The sequence below is a fragment of the Borostomias antarcticus genome, assembly GCF_949987555.1.
Source record: "Borostomias antarcticus genome assembly, chromosome: 24".
NCBI classification, from domain to species: domain Eukaryota; kingdom Metazoa; phylum Chordata; class Actinopteri; order Stomiiformes; family Stomiidae; genus Borostomias; species Borostomias antarcticus.
This window is the reverse complement of record NC_140257.1, coordinates 14,425,670-14,443,981: the sequence shown is the minus strand read 5'-3', so window position 1 is coordinate 14,443,981 and position 18,312 is coordinate 14,425,670.

Below are 18,312 nucleotides of genomic sequence, written 5' to 3'. Positions count from 1 at the left end.
AACTTACAAGTCGCCCTCACTTCTCTCGAAGAACATTTCCCAGTCTGTGAGCTCAACCCCCCCAGCGTTTCCACAGAGTCAGTCACTATTCCAAACCTGGAGGGTTTTTGAACGGATCTAATGTGTTATCAGTTTTGTCATATTTTGGCAGTTGAACTTTATGATCTGTGAAACCAAGGGGAGCTCGAGGCTTGAAGTACGTCCAGCTGTGTGAGTAGTGACGTCACAGTTGTTGAAGTCCCCGAGCAGAAAGACATGTTGATCAGCTGCTCTCGAGACAGCGTTGTTGTTGTTGTAGCTTTCTACAATGCGTTCAGCTTCTAAAATGCGTTGGTTGTCAGGGCCAGGGACGTAAGCAAGAACCACAGTCAATTGTGAGACTGTGTGACAAATGACAAAAGACTTGGATTGGTTCTGCAATGCAGGTTTTCAATGTCTCAGATTGTTTACACCCACTTATAGCAACGAAATCTGGAGTAATGTCCTCAGTGTCTAGTTGAGTGCAGCGTTTAGAGACTGGCTCGTGAGTCTACCTCCGGCGTACACCAGAAAACAGTTTTTCTTTCATGCCAGAAACCAAAATTAATACACCTATATACCTGATATAACTGAATCTATATCTTTATGTAACTTAATTCTGACTACCTTTACTCTTTTTTTCACCAATAGAACCAATCAGGGAGACAGAACAGCAGTTAGAATGCGACCCCCGTCTTCCTGACCGGCCCAGTTGTAAATGCAATCCCTGGAAATTGTTCTAGATACGAGGAAGACCAGATTGACCTGCAGATAGAAACCAAATGTGAGCTCACAAGATCAGGACGGTCTCACAAGGTTCCGTTTGGCTCACTGTCAAACAGCAGTGCCACATTTGATCAATTCACAGTACAAGTGTCCTACAGTGACACCGACGGAGCAAAAGAGACACCTGAAAAGATAAGGGAGGAAATAAAAATGCCATTGCATCCCATTGACCGTTTGACAAATCCCTACATTCTCATGCTAAAATCAACTATAAAATCCACATTTTAAAGCAATATTTAAAAATTAAAAAAAATCCCAGAAGGGAGGAGGTAACATTGTGTCCTCCCGTTCTCCCCAATGTCTTCAGTCACCAGCCTTCACTATTAGGAATGTATGATGTTGATTCATACAGTGGCCGGTTGCCGAGATAATCACAGACACCAGTTCTCGGCCCTCATTTTCTCCTGTTATTACACTGATAACATTATGGCGACATTATTTAAAACATGCACAGAACTCGACTCCAAATTCCCTTATCGCATTTTTGAATTTGCCCAATGAGACTAAGGCATCCAATTTGAAAGTTTCTCGAAACTCATTCTATGCTCAAGGAGCTCACTGTTGACCCCATAGAAACAAAAACAGGTTGGCCTCCGAGTTTGCTAACTACAGTAGCTGTTAGGCCACGACAAAAACCACAGTCCTCTATCCAGGCCGAGCCAGATGGCTAATCATGACACCAGTGAGGTCGTAATAAACATAATAAATAATAAAACGTATACGTACCGGTAGGTGAGAATCACTGGGAAATGGCACAGATTGTCTAGTCTCCAGCTGAGTCACCGTGTCCTGTGACCAAGCCGTGACCTTCTTCTTTCATCGAGGGCATCGTACTCGGTGGTCATGAGGTACCAGACCTCGACATCAAAGACCCCGGGGATGGTCTTGTACAGCCCAGCCTTTGTGAGGGTGTCTCGGCGCCCGAGCTATTGCATGCCCAGTCATAACATACGGGTTGGGATCCCGAGAGCTGATTGCTGAACTCTCTGGAAGCAGCGGCTACAGACAGGAGAGATAGAAAGAGATAGAGGGAGAGAAAGAGAGAGAATGTTATTACATTGGTAGTTAAGTTAATTATATTAGCAGTTAAGTGAGCGTTATGATAAGATGAATTAGAACATTAGTTGTGGATGTGACAGATAAATCTCTTGAATCTTGAATGATGAATTGACCTCAGGCCTTGGGGGCAGGAAGGACTGCTGGGTCAGATCCTCATCTTGGTCCGGGACAGGGCCAGCCTGAACCTGACTGTGGAGGCTGAGGCTGAGGTCTTGGTCCGGGACAGGGCCAGCCTGACCCCCAGACTGTGGAGGCAGAGGCTGAGGTCTTGGTCCGGGACAGGGCCAGCCTGAACCTGACTGTGGAGGCTGAGGTCTTGGTCCGGGACAGGGCCAGCCTGAACCTGACTGTGGAGGCAGAGGCTGAGGTCTTGGTCCGGGACAGGGCCAGCCTGAACCTGACTGTGGAGGCTGAGGCAGTACAGCGGGGGTCTGTACGTCTATAGCTTTAGCAGAAATAACACAAAGTCGTTAGAAAGTAAGAAAAACAACCATTTCAATCAGTGCGAGTCTTTTATCAATGCTTAACGGCGAAGCCAAATACACAGATGGCGTGCATTACGAGGTATTATGAGTGCAAGTAGTGAGACTGTTCAAGGGAGTGTTCAAGTCAAGTTAGTACTCTGTTAATATGCAGCAGCACACATGGGCAGTCAGATGACGATGGCAGGAGGTGATGTAGCAAGATGGAAACCATTGAGAAACCGCGGGGGGTTTGAGATGGCGGTGGCTATTAGACATGCATCATATACAAGTGCATCTCAAAAAATGAAGTGAAACTTTCATATATTATAGATTCATTACACATGAAGTGAAATATTTCGAGGCTGATTGCCTCCATGTCACGCTCCACGTTGATGCAGTTATTTGTGCAAAAGGAGCCTCGACCAAGTACTGAACATGTGTATAAATGAACATACTGAACATACTGTATGATCATAAAGATTAAAACAAAAAAGGCTTGAAATATTTCACTTTGTGTAATGGATCTGAATACATCAAAGTTTCACTTTTTTTTTTTTTTTATTATATTATGGAAAATAATGAACTTTTTGAATTGAATTTTTGGAGATGCACCTGTACACTATAAGGACTAAAGTATTGGGACACACCTCTTAATCATTGAATTCAGTTGTTTTATTCAGTCTCGTTGCCACACTTGTATAAAATCAAGCACCTAGCCATGCACTCTGCCTCTACAAACGTTTGTGAAAGCGTTCACTGAATTCCAGCGTGGTTCTATAATAGGACCATCGCAACAAGTCAGTTTGTGAAATCTCTTCCCTCCTAGATATTCCACCATCAACTGAAAGTGGTATTATTGCAAAGTGGAAGTGTTTAGGAATCACAGCAACTCGAAGTGGCCTAGGCCCCTTAGTTCCAGTGAAGGGAAATGCTAATGCTTCAGTTTACCAAGACATTTTGGACAATTCTATGCTTCCAACTTTGTAGGACCAGTTTGGGGAAGGCCCTTTTGTGTTCCAGCATGACTGTGCCCCAGTTATAGATCTTGGTTTGGGCACTTGGAGGCATTGGCATTCGAAGGAGTCTCCTTTATCTCTCTCTTCCTCCTGCGGTTGGTCTCTCTGTAGCCCACTCATACTGTGAATTGTTAAAATGTCGCAGACTTTCTGCTTGTGGCACTGCTGTTTGATAGTGAGCCAAACGTAGCCTCGTGAGACTGTCCTGATCTTGTGAGCTTACATTTTGTTTCTATCTGCAGATCAATCTGGTCTTCCTACAACAATTTCCAGGGATTGCATTTACAACTGGGCCAGTCAGGGAGACGGGGGTCGCGTTCTAACTGCTGTTCTGTCTCCCTGATTGGTTCTATTAGAAACATTTTCCACTAAAATATGAATGTAACAGAACAGGCACTCAAATAAAATGAGCTGTCATATTTATTCAATGTAGCACTATATCTGATAATGATTTGGAGTCACTGTATCATATGACATGGAGGCTTAAGACAAATATATACATTTTCCATGTGTAACCATTTGCATTGACTACCAAGACAAGTTGATTTATGTCATTTTTGTTCTGCTAGTGCACCATCAAGTCCATGACCAACTCCTTCACTCATGACCTCTTAAAGTTTGCTCTCTGCAAATGTGTTCCTCGTCAATCAACTCATTGATCGACATGTATCCAAAACGGGGGGGCGGCCCAGCCAGCCAACCAACCAGCCAGCCAACCAACCAGCCAGCCAGCCAGCCAACCAGCCAACCAACCAACCAGCCAGCCAGCCAACCAGCCAGCCAGCCAGCCAGCCAGCCAGCCAACCAGCCAGCCAGCCAGCCAACCAGCCAGCCAACCAACCAGCCAGCCAACCAGCCAGCCAGCCAGCCAGCCAGCCAGCCAGCCAGCCAGCCAGCCAACCAGCCAGCCAGCCAACCAACCAACCAGCCAACCAGCCAGCCAACCTACTATCATGCTGATGTGATCACAACACTTGTCATGCCTGTTCGTAGCCCTACAGAATCCTCGAGCAGACCCGAGTGTTAAAGTTAGCTATGCTAGCGTTAGCTGTTTCTTTACCTTTCAACCAGCTTTCATTCTTTCGGGGTCCGTACAGTAACATTGTGCTCATGGTTATCTGTGGAGTAGGTCATCCAGCATCCACCTTTCTGCATAATCCAAATCTCAGTCACGCATGTCCCATGACCCTCCCCCCTCTACTTCTAATTTGATGTACAGCATGTCATTATTTCATTCCGACCAATCAGGAGGTCCTCCTTAGCAGTCAGTTTTTAACATGGGAAAGATAGGACGGTGCATTTTTGGATAGTTAGGGTGCATTTGAATGGAGGTGTATGGAGCTGTGTGGAGGAGGGCACCTCAGCATGCTCCCCCGTTCATTTTTCCAGGGAGCTGTTGAGACTTTTAATATTGGCAATGGGGTTTTGTGTGTCCTAGATGCTTAGGAATTGATTTGAAGGCGGTAAAAAAAAAGCAAAAAGCAAATTATTGGGCAGGACCATCCTCCCTGTCCTCCTCGGATAATATATAATTCATTTGTTTGATAAATACATATTAATTCAGTTGAAAACAAAAATGCATGCTGTCCACCTGAATATCTTTGAAAAATCAGTGTTAAAAAAAATAAAAATCTTGTTTTTCTTGCCTTAAGAGCCCTAAAAATACTTGGCAAAAAAAATTTGACCGAGGTCATAATTCATGCATGAAAGAGATTGACTGGAATTCCAGGAAGGACTGATTCTAGAGCATTAACAGCCAAATTCCTCAAACAGAACGGAGCCTACTCTACTGTAGGCTACTTGGCATTCTGCTAGGCATACTATCATTAAACCTTGCCAAGGACCCACCATTCACACTAAACGCCTTGACTTGTGGAGATGTTGATGAAATTATTTTCTGCTGGTATAGAATTCAAAGGAATAAGCATGATAGCCTTGAGGTCTCTCTGGGGTTTTTGTATTTTGTGATGGAGTCGTGTTTCCATCGGTCACTCAGGCAGATCTAATCACCAGATCTGCTGACAGCGGCGAGTGATTGACAGGTTGTGACCGGGACATTCCCTCATGGTCAGCCAATCCCTGGACAGTCCCCCATCCCTCATCCACTTCCTGAGCTGGATGACACTCTCTGGAGCTGTCCAATAGGACGCTGGCCTTGACCCTCTCTTCGGAGCTGTCCAATAGGACGCTGGCCTTGACCCTCGCATTGGGAGACTGCAGACATGCTGAGGAATGAGGTGTGTGTGTGTGTGTGTGTGTGTGCGCGCCGTGTGGAGGGGAAGGTGCTATGTATCCTTAGGTGTTGTGTTTTTGTGTAGCCCTATTATATTTGATTCCCTGATGTTGTAATATAATTTATGGAAGCAAATATTGGCGATCCTCTACAAAGAGCACTTCGAACACATTTGGTACCATTTTTGCCTGTCTTAGCACACCAGACTACCTTCATAGATCCTTCATTTCCTTCATAGATCACTTCAGCAACTCCTTCTGGAACATTCTCATGTTTTTCATGTTCTAGGGGGATGTTTTAAAGGCGCAACATGAGACAGGAGGTATTTGGTGGCGTTGTCATTCCAGCGTTTCCATGGCAGCAACACATCTGGTAGCACTGTAGCGTTGACGGACGGCAGAGGGCCTGGGTTTAATTAACGCCCGTGTTCTCATCACAAACAGTCAGGAAGAAAGAGAGACGGGAGAGAGACCAGCAGACATAGAGAAACAGCCTTTAATATTTCAATATCCATTATAGAAACATGCAGGTATCATCTTGAGATGTAAGATCCTGATATAGATGCGCGTGTGTGTGCGTGTGTGTGTGTGTGTGTGTGTGTGTGTGTGTGTGTGTGTGTGTGTGTGTGTGTGTGTGTGTGTGTGTGCGTGTGTGCGTGTGCGTGTGCGTGTGTGTGTGTGTGTGTGTGTGTGTTGGGGCCAGGAAGCAGTGTGGATGTGTAAACGATGGTGACAGATTGAAACACTGCTGGGGCTGTCACACAGCAGGCTTTTAACCCCAAGTGTTCAGGCCTCATTGACCCTGTCATGGCCTGTTGCAGAGCTAACACTGCGCGCGTGCACGCACACACACACACCAGAACCCTCTACTGCACACACACACATACACACCCAGCACGCAACACCCAGGACTCCGTGCAGGTGAAGGATTTACACTGCACGCTTTGGGCAGCCCACATCTCCACTCCTCCCTCCCTCCCTTCTTCCCTCCTCCCTCCCTGCTCCTCTCCTGAACTGATGGGAAGCAGTCATAGCTGACACAGAGCAGGTGAAGTCCGACACACACACACACACACACACACACACACACACATACACACACTCACACTCTCTCTCTCTCTCTCCCTCTCTCTCTCTTTCACTCAAACACACGCACCCGCACACATACTCTCTCTCCCTCTCTCTCTCCCTCTCCCTCTCTCTCCCTCTCTCCCTCGCCCTCTCTCCCTCTCCCTCTCCCTCTCCCTCTCCCTCTCCCTCTCTCTCTCTCTCTCTCTCTCTCTCTCTCTCTCTCTCTCTCTCTCTCTCTCTCTATATATATATATGTATATATGCTGTAACAGCAGTAGCCTAGAGCAGAGTCATGTGATGGTGTGAGTCTCTTCTCGGCTGCACTCTACAGCACCTTCCGCTGCCTCTCTTCTTCCCATGGCGTCGACTTTCCCAGCATCCCCGGCTTCTGGCACAGAACGGCGCTTTCGTGCGAGCAGGGTCTCCGGATCGGCCCTCAGAAGCTCCGAGGCTCACAGCAGCTCCGGTGATCCCCCAGCGGCCATGAAGGACGGTATTGTCTCTCTCTCTGCCGTTAAAACCCGCGGTCGCGTCGCCGTCCTCGGGGCTGTGGGATAGTCGGCCCGGTTTTTCCCCCCCGCCGTTCGTCAATGGCCCGTTTTGTCTTCCCTCCCTCTTTTCGCGCCCGGACCCAGTGCGTGTCGGCGAGGAGCTCGGCCAGCGACGGGAGCGGCCCGTCTTTAATTAAGTTCCGCGGGACGGTTGACCCTCTCCGCTTTTGTTCCTGGGAGGAGTTTCGAGGCCACTTCTGTGTGACCCCTCCCCCCCCTTCCACCACCCCCACCCCACCCACCCTCAGACGGAACAGTCAGAGGGTCAACCGCCGACCGCGTGGGGCAGCGGAGGCCGTGTCGTAGGGCGCCTCCCCTTCCTCGGCTGGCTGTGCGGCTGAGCGGAGGTGAAGCCGCGTGAGGGTTGAGCCGTGTCATTTGGGCTGCATGACCTCGAGAGGTGATGTGTCCGATCCAGACACCCCCCCCCCACACACACACACACACACACACAACCTCCTCCGAACAGATCTCCACTCGGTCCCTACTGTGTCTCACACACACACACACACACACACACACATACACACTCTTCACCCCCCCCTCATCCCCCACCCTCCTCCTCCTGTCCTCACTGCAGCCTCGCCACCTCCCCCCTCTCTCTCTCCCCCTCCCCCCCCCCAGGCTCGCGTGATGTGTGCTGGCGTTTCTCCTCAGCGGATGGCGGGCCCAGCCCCTCCAACTGGAGCATGTGATATTGAGACCATGGCACGGATTAGCGTGCCGATTTGCCCCCGCAACCGATCTTATGAGGAAAGGCCGCGGCGCCTCGGAATCTCCCTGGCCCACGGTTTGTTTGGTTTTTTTCGGGCGTGTGACGCTTCCCTCCTTCCCTCCGAAAAAAGAAAGAAAAAAAAACCCGCCACAGGGGTGCCGTGCGAATACGAGATTAGGAAACGCGTCGAGGGAAGTTTTATACCGTGAACGGACACACATTTTGTTATTTGATTTTAACCGTTATTTCAACAGGCGAGTCATTAAGAACAAATTCTTATTTGCAATGGCGGCCTGAGAAGTGACCCCGGGGGGGGGGGGGGTGGCACTTGAGGGGCAAGGGGAGGCGGGGCTAAAGGCAGGTTAAAAGTGCGAAAAATCCATCAGCAATAACAGCCAATCGTAGACGCGGAAACGTCGGCGATAGCATCCGAACATAAACACAAATGCGACGATAATAACAGCCGATCCTCGACGATGATGGAGCCCGCTTGGAGGAGGAGGGCGGGAGACGGCGGCGGTCCGTGCGGATCGGGCGGTGATGGAGAGGCGCGGAGTGGCGGGGGAGGTGTGGAGGTGTGGTGATGTAGTCGCGGGGGGGCCTCCCTGGCTCCCTCCGAAGGTCTTTAGGGGACCGGGGGGGGGCGGGGGGCCGAGCTCTGCTCACTTGTGTGTCAGGGCGTCCATGACAGGGCAGCGTAGCGTCGTAGCTGCCGGCCTCATTCCCGCGTCACGCCGGAGGCTGTAACCCACTACTGAGGACCGACTGGGTCACGCGTGCTTAAGCTTACTGCTGGGGAATCATGTCCTCTGGTCTCCTCTCTAATCTTCTCTCGCCTCCTTTTTCCTCTCCTCTGCTCTCCCCGGCTCTCCTCTCTAGTCTCCTTCTTTTTTCTGTCCTCTCCTCCTCACTCCTCTCTTCTCTCCTCTCCTCGTCTCTCCCATGTCTTCCCTTGTTCTCTACCCACCCTCATCAGTAGAGCTAAACGCTGCTCCTAGTAGAACATCCAGGTGTTCAGTAGAGCCAGTGGCGGCTCTAGGGGGCGGCCGCCACCCCTGAAAGAGGCCTTGCCACCCCAGTTTCCGCCCCTGGGGGAGATGACCTCTGACCCCCCCCCCCCGCCCTCCCCCCCCCCCCCCCCCGGCTGGAACCCCTCCCACCCTTTTGCCACCCCGGATAGAACGTGCTAGAACCGTAGAGCTACATGGTAGAGCTACACGGTGCTCGTAGCAGTAGCGTAGCTGGCTGTTGCTTTCGATGAAACGTTCCAGCTCATCTGTAATCCCCTGGATTTTCCCGTCGTTTTCCCCCCGACCAATAGTGGAGCCTCTGGATGTGCGTGTTCGGAGCGGCGCCGGCGGCACCATGTTCAAAAGCTTGACCGCCGTTTCCCCTGCCACCCTGGAGGTCTTTTTACTACAGTACAGCTATTCATTGCGTGTGTGTGTGTGTGTGTGTGCCTGTGTGTGTGTGTGTGTGTGTGTGTGTGTGTGCGCGCGTGTGTGTGTGCGTGTGTCTGGTGTGTGTGTGTGTGTGTGTGTGTGCGTGCGCGTGTGCCTGTGTGTGTGTGTGTGCGCCTGTGTGTGTGTGCGCCTGTGTGTGTGTGTGTGTGTGCGCGTGCGCCTGTGTGTGTGCGTGCGTGCGTGTGTGCCTGTGTGCGTGTGTGTCTGTGTGTGCGTGTGTGTGTGCCTGTGTGCGTGTGTGTGTGTGCGTGTGTGTGTGTGTGTGTGTGTGCGTGCGTATTAGTGGCTGTCTTCATTGTTAACTTATCATTTTGAAATCAGTACTTTGAGTGTTTTTCCATGTTTTTCCCCCCAGAAAGAACAAGGCTTTGATTTTTATACCTCACCAACCACAATGTCAATTCTTCCTGAAACAACGCCATAGTGTGTGTAACGTGTAACGAGTCCAAAGTGATAAAAGCTAATTGTCTAGACATGTGTTTTTGACATTTGATATAATAACATATAGAGTCACAGTACCCCCCTGCGTGTTCTTCAGTGGAGAACAGGTCTATTGTCTCGGTCGCGTCGAGGACTCTGGTTCGCCGGCAGGCATCAATATTTAACAGCTGTTGTTATTATGGAGATGTTTATAGGCTAATGTAGACAGCCCGCTGCACGCGATGGGTCGAGAGAGCACACCCACCCCCCCCTCGGATTTCCTGGGTTAGTCGTGGAGGAGGGAGGGGGGGGGTGGACCGGGGGGGCGGGGCTAAGCAAATGAAGTCCGCCCCCCCCCCTCCCTCCACCTTCGCCTCCCTCATCTTGCCTCTGGTGGAAATGTCTTTGTGCTGTGAACACGCAACGGCTGTCAGGCTGCAGAGGTTCTCATCACGTGCGCGGCCCGGGCGCCACACCGCCGCTCCACGACCATGACCACGACTACGACCACGACCAGGACCAGGACCACGACCAGGACCAGGACCACGACCACGACCACGACCACAACCAGGACCACAACCAGGACCACGACCACGACCACGACCATGACCACAACCAGGACCACGACCACGACCACGACCATGACCACAACCAGGACCACGACCATGACCACGACCATGACCACGACCACGACCACGACCTCGACCACGACCAGGACCACGACCACAACCATGACCATGACCATGACCACAACCAGGACCACAACCACAACCAGGACCAGGACCATGACCACGACCACAACCAATCACGACCACCAACCTCGACCACGACCACAACCAACCACGACCACAACCAATCACGACCACCAACCACGACCACAGCCTGCTGGGCCGGCACACAGCCACACACAGCCGGTCAGGACCTCCGGTCTGCGGCAGGCAGCAGGGAGGGGGCAGGGCAGGGCAGGGCGGGTTCTGACGGTGTGGTCACGTTACGTACAGACATTTGGAGGGAAAAATGTGAGGAGAGAATTGTGTTGAAACCATGGGGATGCAGCCGTTACTTTGTCCAAACTGTGCGTGTCTGTGTGTGCGCTTGACTGTGTGTGTGCTTTTGACTGTGTGTGTGTGTGCGCATTCGCGTGTGTATGTGTGCATGCGTGTGTGCGTTTGTCTGTATGACACTGTGTGTGTGTGTGTGTCCGCGTGCGTGTTTGTCTGTATGAGACACTGTGTGTGTGCGTGCGTGTGTGTGTGCGTGTGTGTGCGCGCATACAGAGTATAGACCTTACTGAGAAGCCCTTCTCCCTCCTCTGGTCAGCCATCCAGGAGAAGCCGTGTGGGAAGACTGTCCTGGAGCCCCAGGCTGCCTCCGCCCACCACGACCCCAGGAAGGACAGCCAGACCCTGGGCACCGGCGTGACCGAGATTGACCTGCTCCTGGAGGTGAGGGAGGGAGGGAGGGAGGGAGGGAGGGAGGGAGAGAGAGAGAGAGAGAGGCGTGAGGGACCGGCCAACCAGCCGTCTCGGCGGTGACACTGCGGAACAGACGGGGGTGGGGGGGCGCGCCTCCTCCTCCTCCTCCTTTTCCTCCTCCCCCTTTTACTTCCATCTCCCTCTCTGTCCCTCCCCCCACCGTCTTTCTCCCTCACTCCTCCTCCCCTCCATCTACGACTCCAGCACCCCGAATCCCCCCCCCTTCAACCAGCCTCCCCCATCCCTCCCTCCCTCCCTCCCTCCCTCCCTCTCTCTCTATCTATCTCTCTCTCTCTCCCTCCCCCTCTCTCTCTCTCTCCCTCTCTCTCCTTCTCTCTCTCTCTCTCTCTCTCTCCCTCCATCTCTCTCTGTCCCCGGGGTAGCGTGACACCCCGAGCAGGGGACGCGTCGGGGGATGAATGGAGATCGTGACACTGTTAGGTCACTATCACACCGGAGAGTGGGAACCAGGGGCCCCCCAGTCGACCCGTGGATTAGCGCGGGGAGGGGGGGGGAGGGCGTCCGGGTCCTGGGGGGGGTCGGGGTGGAGCCAAGCCCCAGTCACGCCATTGTCACTGCCACCGAACCACATCACACGGAGCCAAGAATAAGGAACTGTCTGTCCCTCTGATCACCGATCACAGTATATCTGAGACAGAAGTGTCATATGGTAAATGGACTGCTCTTAAATAACACTTTTTATCCAAAGCGCTTTACAATGACGGCCTCTCATTCACACACACACACACACACCAGGTGGTGTGTGAATGTGCCAGCCTGCTCGTCGGGAGCAATTTGGGGTCCGGCGTCTCCCCCGAGGACGCTTCGACACGTCGTCGGGAGGAGCCGGGATTCGAACCGCCGACCCTACGATCATTGGACGACCCTCTCTGCCTCCCGAGCCAAAGCCGCCCCATATCAAAAGCACATTCACGTGATGTTCTACACTGCAAAAAAAACAGTAGTTAAAATACAAGAAATAAATACTGAATTTGAGGAGAAATTACTTAATACTAGTGAAATTATCTGTCCATGCAACAAGATAATGTTACTTGATAAGACATCTTAAAATAAGCTGGTTCAAGTCTAGAAATAAGACAGAAACTAGTAAATAACTTTCAAAACACGATAATTCATCTCATATTTCCAAATCTAAGATTTGAAATCTTGGAGGTGTGGTCCAGGAAGCCCGTAGTCGTGTGGTGGAGACGTTCGCTGGGCGCCGGCCCTGTTTACAGTAAACCGGTTGTACAGTACATCCTCCTCCTCTGCTAATACAAGTCTTGTGGTCTGTGTCCAGTCTCTGACAGGCTTTGCCCTGGTGGTCAGCACGGACGGCCTGATATTCTACGCCTCCTCCAGCATCGTGGACTACCTGGGCTTCCATCAGGTACCGCTCACCCCTCACAGCCCTTCTCATCTGGGGTCAGAGGTCAGAGGTCACGCTAGTGTCTTCGATGTACGGCCATTAGGGACCAGTCAAGAAGGAAATGATGCCGTACTTTATTACGTCCAGTCAATCAATAATTACCCTCATCACGTGTTGTTCGTATTAATACAGTGTTTATTTATCCGTAATGTCAGTAATGTCACACAGACAGAAGTATGACCACTCCCATTCAGAGGAATGTAGCTATTTTCTAGTGAATCAAACGCAGCAGAGTGGTTTTTTAAGACCAGGCCATGTATATATAAGAAACCCAAGCAGAGATTCTGTTGTGGCTGGGAGCAAAACCTTTCATACCACAGACCGAAGTCGACAGAAGAAAACCACGCCGTCGTCCTCGGGGACAATATGCCGACTGTATACAGCCGTGCCTGAATGATAAACATCCCTGGAGCGGTTTCACTCGCCGTGATCCTCCAGGCTGAAGGTGGAAACTCTCCGACTTAGCTACCCAGCAGCCCCCTCGTTAAAAGCCGAAGGTTTACGACAGCGAGACGGAAGAGTGCGTTTCTGTGGAGAAGGGAGACGCCGGGCCGTCGGCGAGCGAGAGGCCTCGCGTGGCGGCCGTTCAAAGGCCGTGCGTGCCTCGTAAGGGGATGTTGCGGGGAGGTTCATGTTTTAGTGGGAGTCTGGGAGTCTCTTTTTTATACGAACAGAGGGTATGGCGGGGGTAGGATGTGGAGGGGACGGGGGGGGCGGGGGGGGGAATTACGAGTGTGGGTTGCCGGGGTTGCAGGGTTTTTCATCAGCGTAGCTTTGCGAGCGTCTGTCCTCATGCGATCGGATCTGGTGTCACGCGACGCGCAAACAAGGCATGGCGAGGAGAGGAGGGCGGCCGACTATACGGCTGACTGGGAGAGAGAGAGAGAGAGAGAGAGAGGGAGGCGGTCTATATGTGCAATCTGTAGGAAGTTACTATTAATGACTTTGACTCAACTGGCCTATTTGTAACCCATACACATTTACCAATGTATTGATCTGCAGTGAAGTCACTGCCTCCTTCAAACAAACAGAGACACTTTAATTGATCTAAATGTCTCTTTTCAGAGTTTGTAGTAACCTAATCCATGTGCTGTCAGTCTAATGCTAAGGCTTGATCTACAGACTAACAGCAGTAAACCCGCTCCCACACCGAGCTCCTCCAGCTCAAATGTCCTCTCGTCGGAGTTAATATGCGCATCATGATATCAGAAACCGCTTCGGTACATTCAAATGAGATCTCCCTCTAAAGAGCTAGCCGGTTGGGTGGGCGAGTTCAGCCAGTCACGGGGAGTCTGTCCTCACCCCCCCCCTCATCCCCCCCCCCCCTCCGGGGCCTCGCAGCGTCGTGTTCTCACCGGGGGCCGTTTCAGAGCGACACTTGCGGTGTCTGTCCAGATACCTCCGCGGCGTCCGACCATTGGCAGGCTCCAGCCAACCGTGACGGGGGTTAAGTGACGAGGTCGTGGCGTGGGTCAAACACAATAGGTGGCCCTAATGAGGGTGTTAATTGGGTCGGAGAAGGGCCGAATGCTTGGTGACCCTCTCTCCTCCTCCTCCTCCTTATCCCCCACCTTCTCCGGGAATCACATTAGGGATACGTGTGCTAAACTAAAATGTTTTTATGCGTTCTGATGATAACTGTTTGCCTTGTTGACACTGTTTTCAGATCTCCGAGGTCAGGAGGGTCTTACAGGCCTAGACAAGTGTTGGCCTATGTCAAAATGTCAAAGTTGTTGTCTGTTGTTTGTTTGTTGTTGTTGTTTTTTCTGTAGGAGTGCCCTAAGTAAATGCCACTCTGGTATCAATCAAGTTTTATTTTTCAATAGAATTGAATATTCTGGTCTACCCTGTCCCCGCTCACCCCCCCCCCCCCTCCCCTCGCCCCCCCAGACAGACGTGATGCATCAGAACGTGTTCGACTACATCCACGTGGAGGAGCGCCAGGAGTTCAGATGCCAGCTCCACTGGGCCATGTGCCCCCCGCAGGGGCCGCTGCAGTACGCCGGGGCCCCCCAGGACCTCCCATCAGCCTCAGGGGCCGGTGAGTACAGAAGACCCCCCCCCCCCCACCTCCGGAGACCCCCCCCAGACTGCCTACCGGCTCCACATCTAGACCTCGTCATGGTCGCCTTCCTAGTCCCCCCCCCGCCCCGCCCGGCTCGTACCCGATCCACAGCCCTGACCCCCGACCTCAGTCCTAACCCCAGCGCCGGGTCACATTCGTTCCTTACATCCTTTACTTGGACTTCTGGACTCACGGTGCGAGTTATAAGATGATCCTTGCATGTGTGTGTGTGACTGTGTGTGTGTGTGTGTGTGTGTGTGTGTGTGTGTGTGTGTGTGTGTGTGTGCACGCGCGCGCCCCCGTCCGTCGTAGGCGAGGATTTTGTGGTGGGCAGCCTGTTCAGTGCCCAGGAGCCAGACGGCGTGCCGCTGGAGCTGGCCCCCTTCCTGACCCGCTGCTTCGTCGCTCGGGTACGATGCCTGCTGGACAGCGCCTCCGGATTCCTGGTGAGACGCCCGGACGAGAAGTCCACATCTGCACGCCGGTACCCACGCAAGCCTTCGTGACTCGTAGTACTTAAAACCATGTCTGTCTTAATAAATCGCACATGGGAGCATCAACAACCCGAGCGTATGGTAACTCACCCCCTAATCCCCCCGGAGAACTACAGAAAACAAAAAAGTCGATTTTTTCCTGTCACGGATGGATGGTTAAATCACTTCAAGGCTCAAGTTTATTGGTGTCATGTGTTCCGCTGGTTTTCCGAAACTCGCGGCTACATCGTGTTTGTGGTTTTGTGTTTTGTGTCAAGAGCATGCAGTTCCAGGGCACTCTCAAGTTCCTGCAGGGCCAGAAGAAGAAGACGGAGTCCGGCGCGCCGCTGCCTCCGCAGCTGGCGCTGTTCTGCGTGGCGGTGCCCCTCGCCGTGCCCGCCGTCGCCGACCTCAAGATGAAGGCCGTGGCGGTCAAGGGCAAGAGCAAGGGCGGCGTGTCGTCCACACTGGACCGCTGGTAAGCTTTTTTTTGTGGGGGGGGGGGACAACTCAGTTAATGATGTTTTATATGAAGAATTCTTTTGATAATTTGGTAATTAATAATTAATAAAGAATTTGGTAACAATGAGTGAGGGATACATTCAACTGAATTCAATTTAATTGCTACCTTAATTGATACTGATGAAGAGATCAGGGTTCAGTTGAAAGTCTATGCAAATGTACTAATAGACTTAGACACTGAGGGAAATATTATACTGTAATAATCTATAAGGAGAGCACAGCATTCAGTTGAGTTCAATACAACTTTATTGACAGCCTTAAGGACATGGTGGTACGGTAGTCAGAGTACAAGCGCACAATAATCACAGATTAATGCACGTCAGTCAGTATCCAATCCTGAGCCTGCCACTGATGCCTGGGTCTCCCTGATTGGTTGGTTCTCAGTGACAAGAGGCACCGCTCGAGGGGGTCGTGCGACAGCGGCGACTTCCTGCTCCTCAACTGGCCGGGCTCCGCCCCCGTCTCCGCCCCCTGCCACTACGCCCCGTGGACGCCGCTGTCCAAGGACGGCCAGCGCCACCGCGGCAGCGAGGGCTACTACCCCCAGGACGAGCCCCTCGACTTCTGCCTGTCGTCCGCGGGGGGGCCGAGGGCTCCGGGCACGCCGCCGGACCAGCCCTGGGCGTCGCCCCCCGCCGCCTCCAGGAAAGCCCCCGGCGGGGGCTACGTCCCGGGCCGCCAGGGCAAGTACAACCCCCTGGGGAGGCCCGGAGGCTTCCAGATGTCCCCCGGCTACGGCGGCGGCAGGCAGGAGGCGTCCCTGGCCAGGCTGTACCCGGACGCCGAGGCCTACGGCGACGACGGAGGGATGAAGGTCGACGGCCGGTACCTGGGCCACCTGGAGTGCTACGGCGGCCCGGTGCTGCCCGAGGCCGACATCAAGACGGAGCAGGACTCGGACTCGGAGAACGGCGGCGGCCTGTACGGGTTGGTCCACGGCGCCGGCGCCTGGGGCGGGGCGGAGAAGCAGCAGCAGCAGCAGCAGCGCTACGCCCCGGCCTATCAGGAGCAGCCGCAGGTCAAGACTGAGGCGGACTATTACGGGCAGTACTCCACCTGCCACAGGGGCAGGGCCAGCCCCGGCGACGCCCCCAACGGACACCACCGGTACCTCCACCATGCAGGCGCCGCCGCCGCCACCGCCGGCAGGCTGCCGAAGTGTGTCCTCGGCAAAGACCTGGCCCAGCTCGCCCCCCACAGGGCCCCGCCCCTCACGGACCCCCTGTGCGGCGGTGGCGGCGGCGGCCAGGGGGGGAACTGCATGGACGAGCACGTCTACGCCGACGCCACCGCGGGACACAAGGGCTTCCTGCAGCCGCACGACGACAAGCTGGGCTACTCGGAGTTCAGAGGTCACGGCGGCCTGGTTCACTCCATCAAGAGGGAGCCCATGGACTCTCCGCCCTGGTCTGACGGGGGCGGCCACGACGTCAGCCAGATAGCCCTGCAGAGGAGCATGATCCCCAACTGCGCCATGAACGCCCTCGCGCACAAATCTAACCCCTACGTCTACATGCAGTGAGCTCAACTCACACGGACACTTCGCTCTGTCGTCATCTCTTGGGCCGCCCAGATCGCAAGCGGATCTGGGCCATATACAGGCCAGATCTGGCCCTTGTGGCTTAGTTCCGGCCCATATATGGCCCAGAATCATTACACATCCGCTTGCTATCTGGGCTCTCTTGTATATATTAAGCCTCTCGGTGGATATATTATATTCTCAACTCAGGGAAAGGATACTTGTGTTACAAAGTCAGGAAAGGAAAGGAGAAAGAGACATTTTGATGTGTAGGCCTAACGGTGTACACTACACACCCTAGACATAGCACTACCTTCGACGGTTTTTATGTTTGTGTTTGTGAAAATTGTAATGTTTAGCTTTGATTCAAATCTGTGTGGAACACGGTTTGGATATGTTTTCATGATTTTATTTATTTGTGTTTTGATGAGTGAATGGGGGATGGTGAGTGGATTGTGTTGTACTGTAGCTACTGTAGGACTATAGTAGATAGGACCCACCAATATCCAGAGACGTAAAACCTAGCTTCAGGAAGTAAAACTAACATTTTGGCTGGATTACAAACAACAGATTACACAGCCTTGCGTTTTGTAAATTAACTAAAATATATTTTATTTTGATGTTAAATATTCTGTTCATCATTAAATAAAAATGTCACGCAACAAGTTTTCTTTATGATATGATAGATGTTTCACTGACGCTGAGTAAGGCTTTCATAGACCAAGCGGAAGAGGCAGAGCCAGGGAGCTTCTGCCTCAGAAGGGAAATGATGAGGCGTGGGGAAGGCGAGGTTCCTAGGGCTGGCAGCAGGGGGCGGTAGAGAGACGTCCCTGCCGCTGCTCCTCCACCTCCAGAAGCTCCGGGATTACAGGAGCGAAACATCAGTGACGGGTGGTCGCGGGTGGTACCGTGGGAGGGAGGTGCGTCAGGCAGAAATACCCAGCAGCCTCAGGAGGTGGGCCAACCTGACTGTTGTTTGTTTTTATTATTTGAATATATTGATTAATTTATTGTTTAAATGTATATTTTGTGTT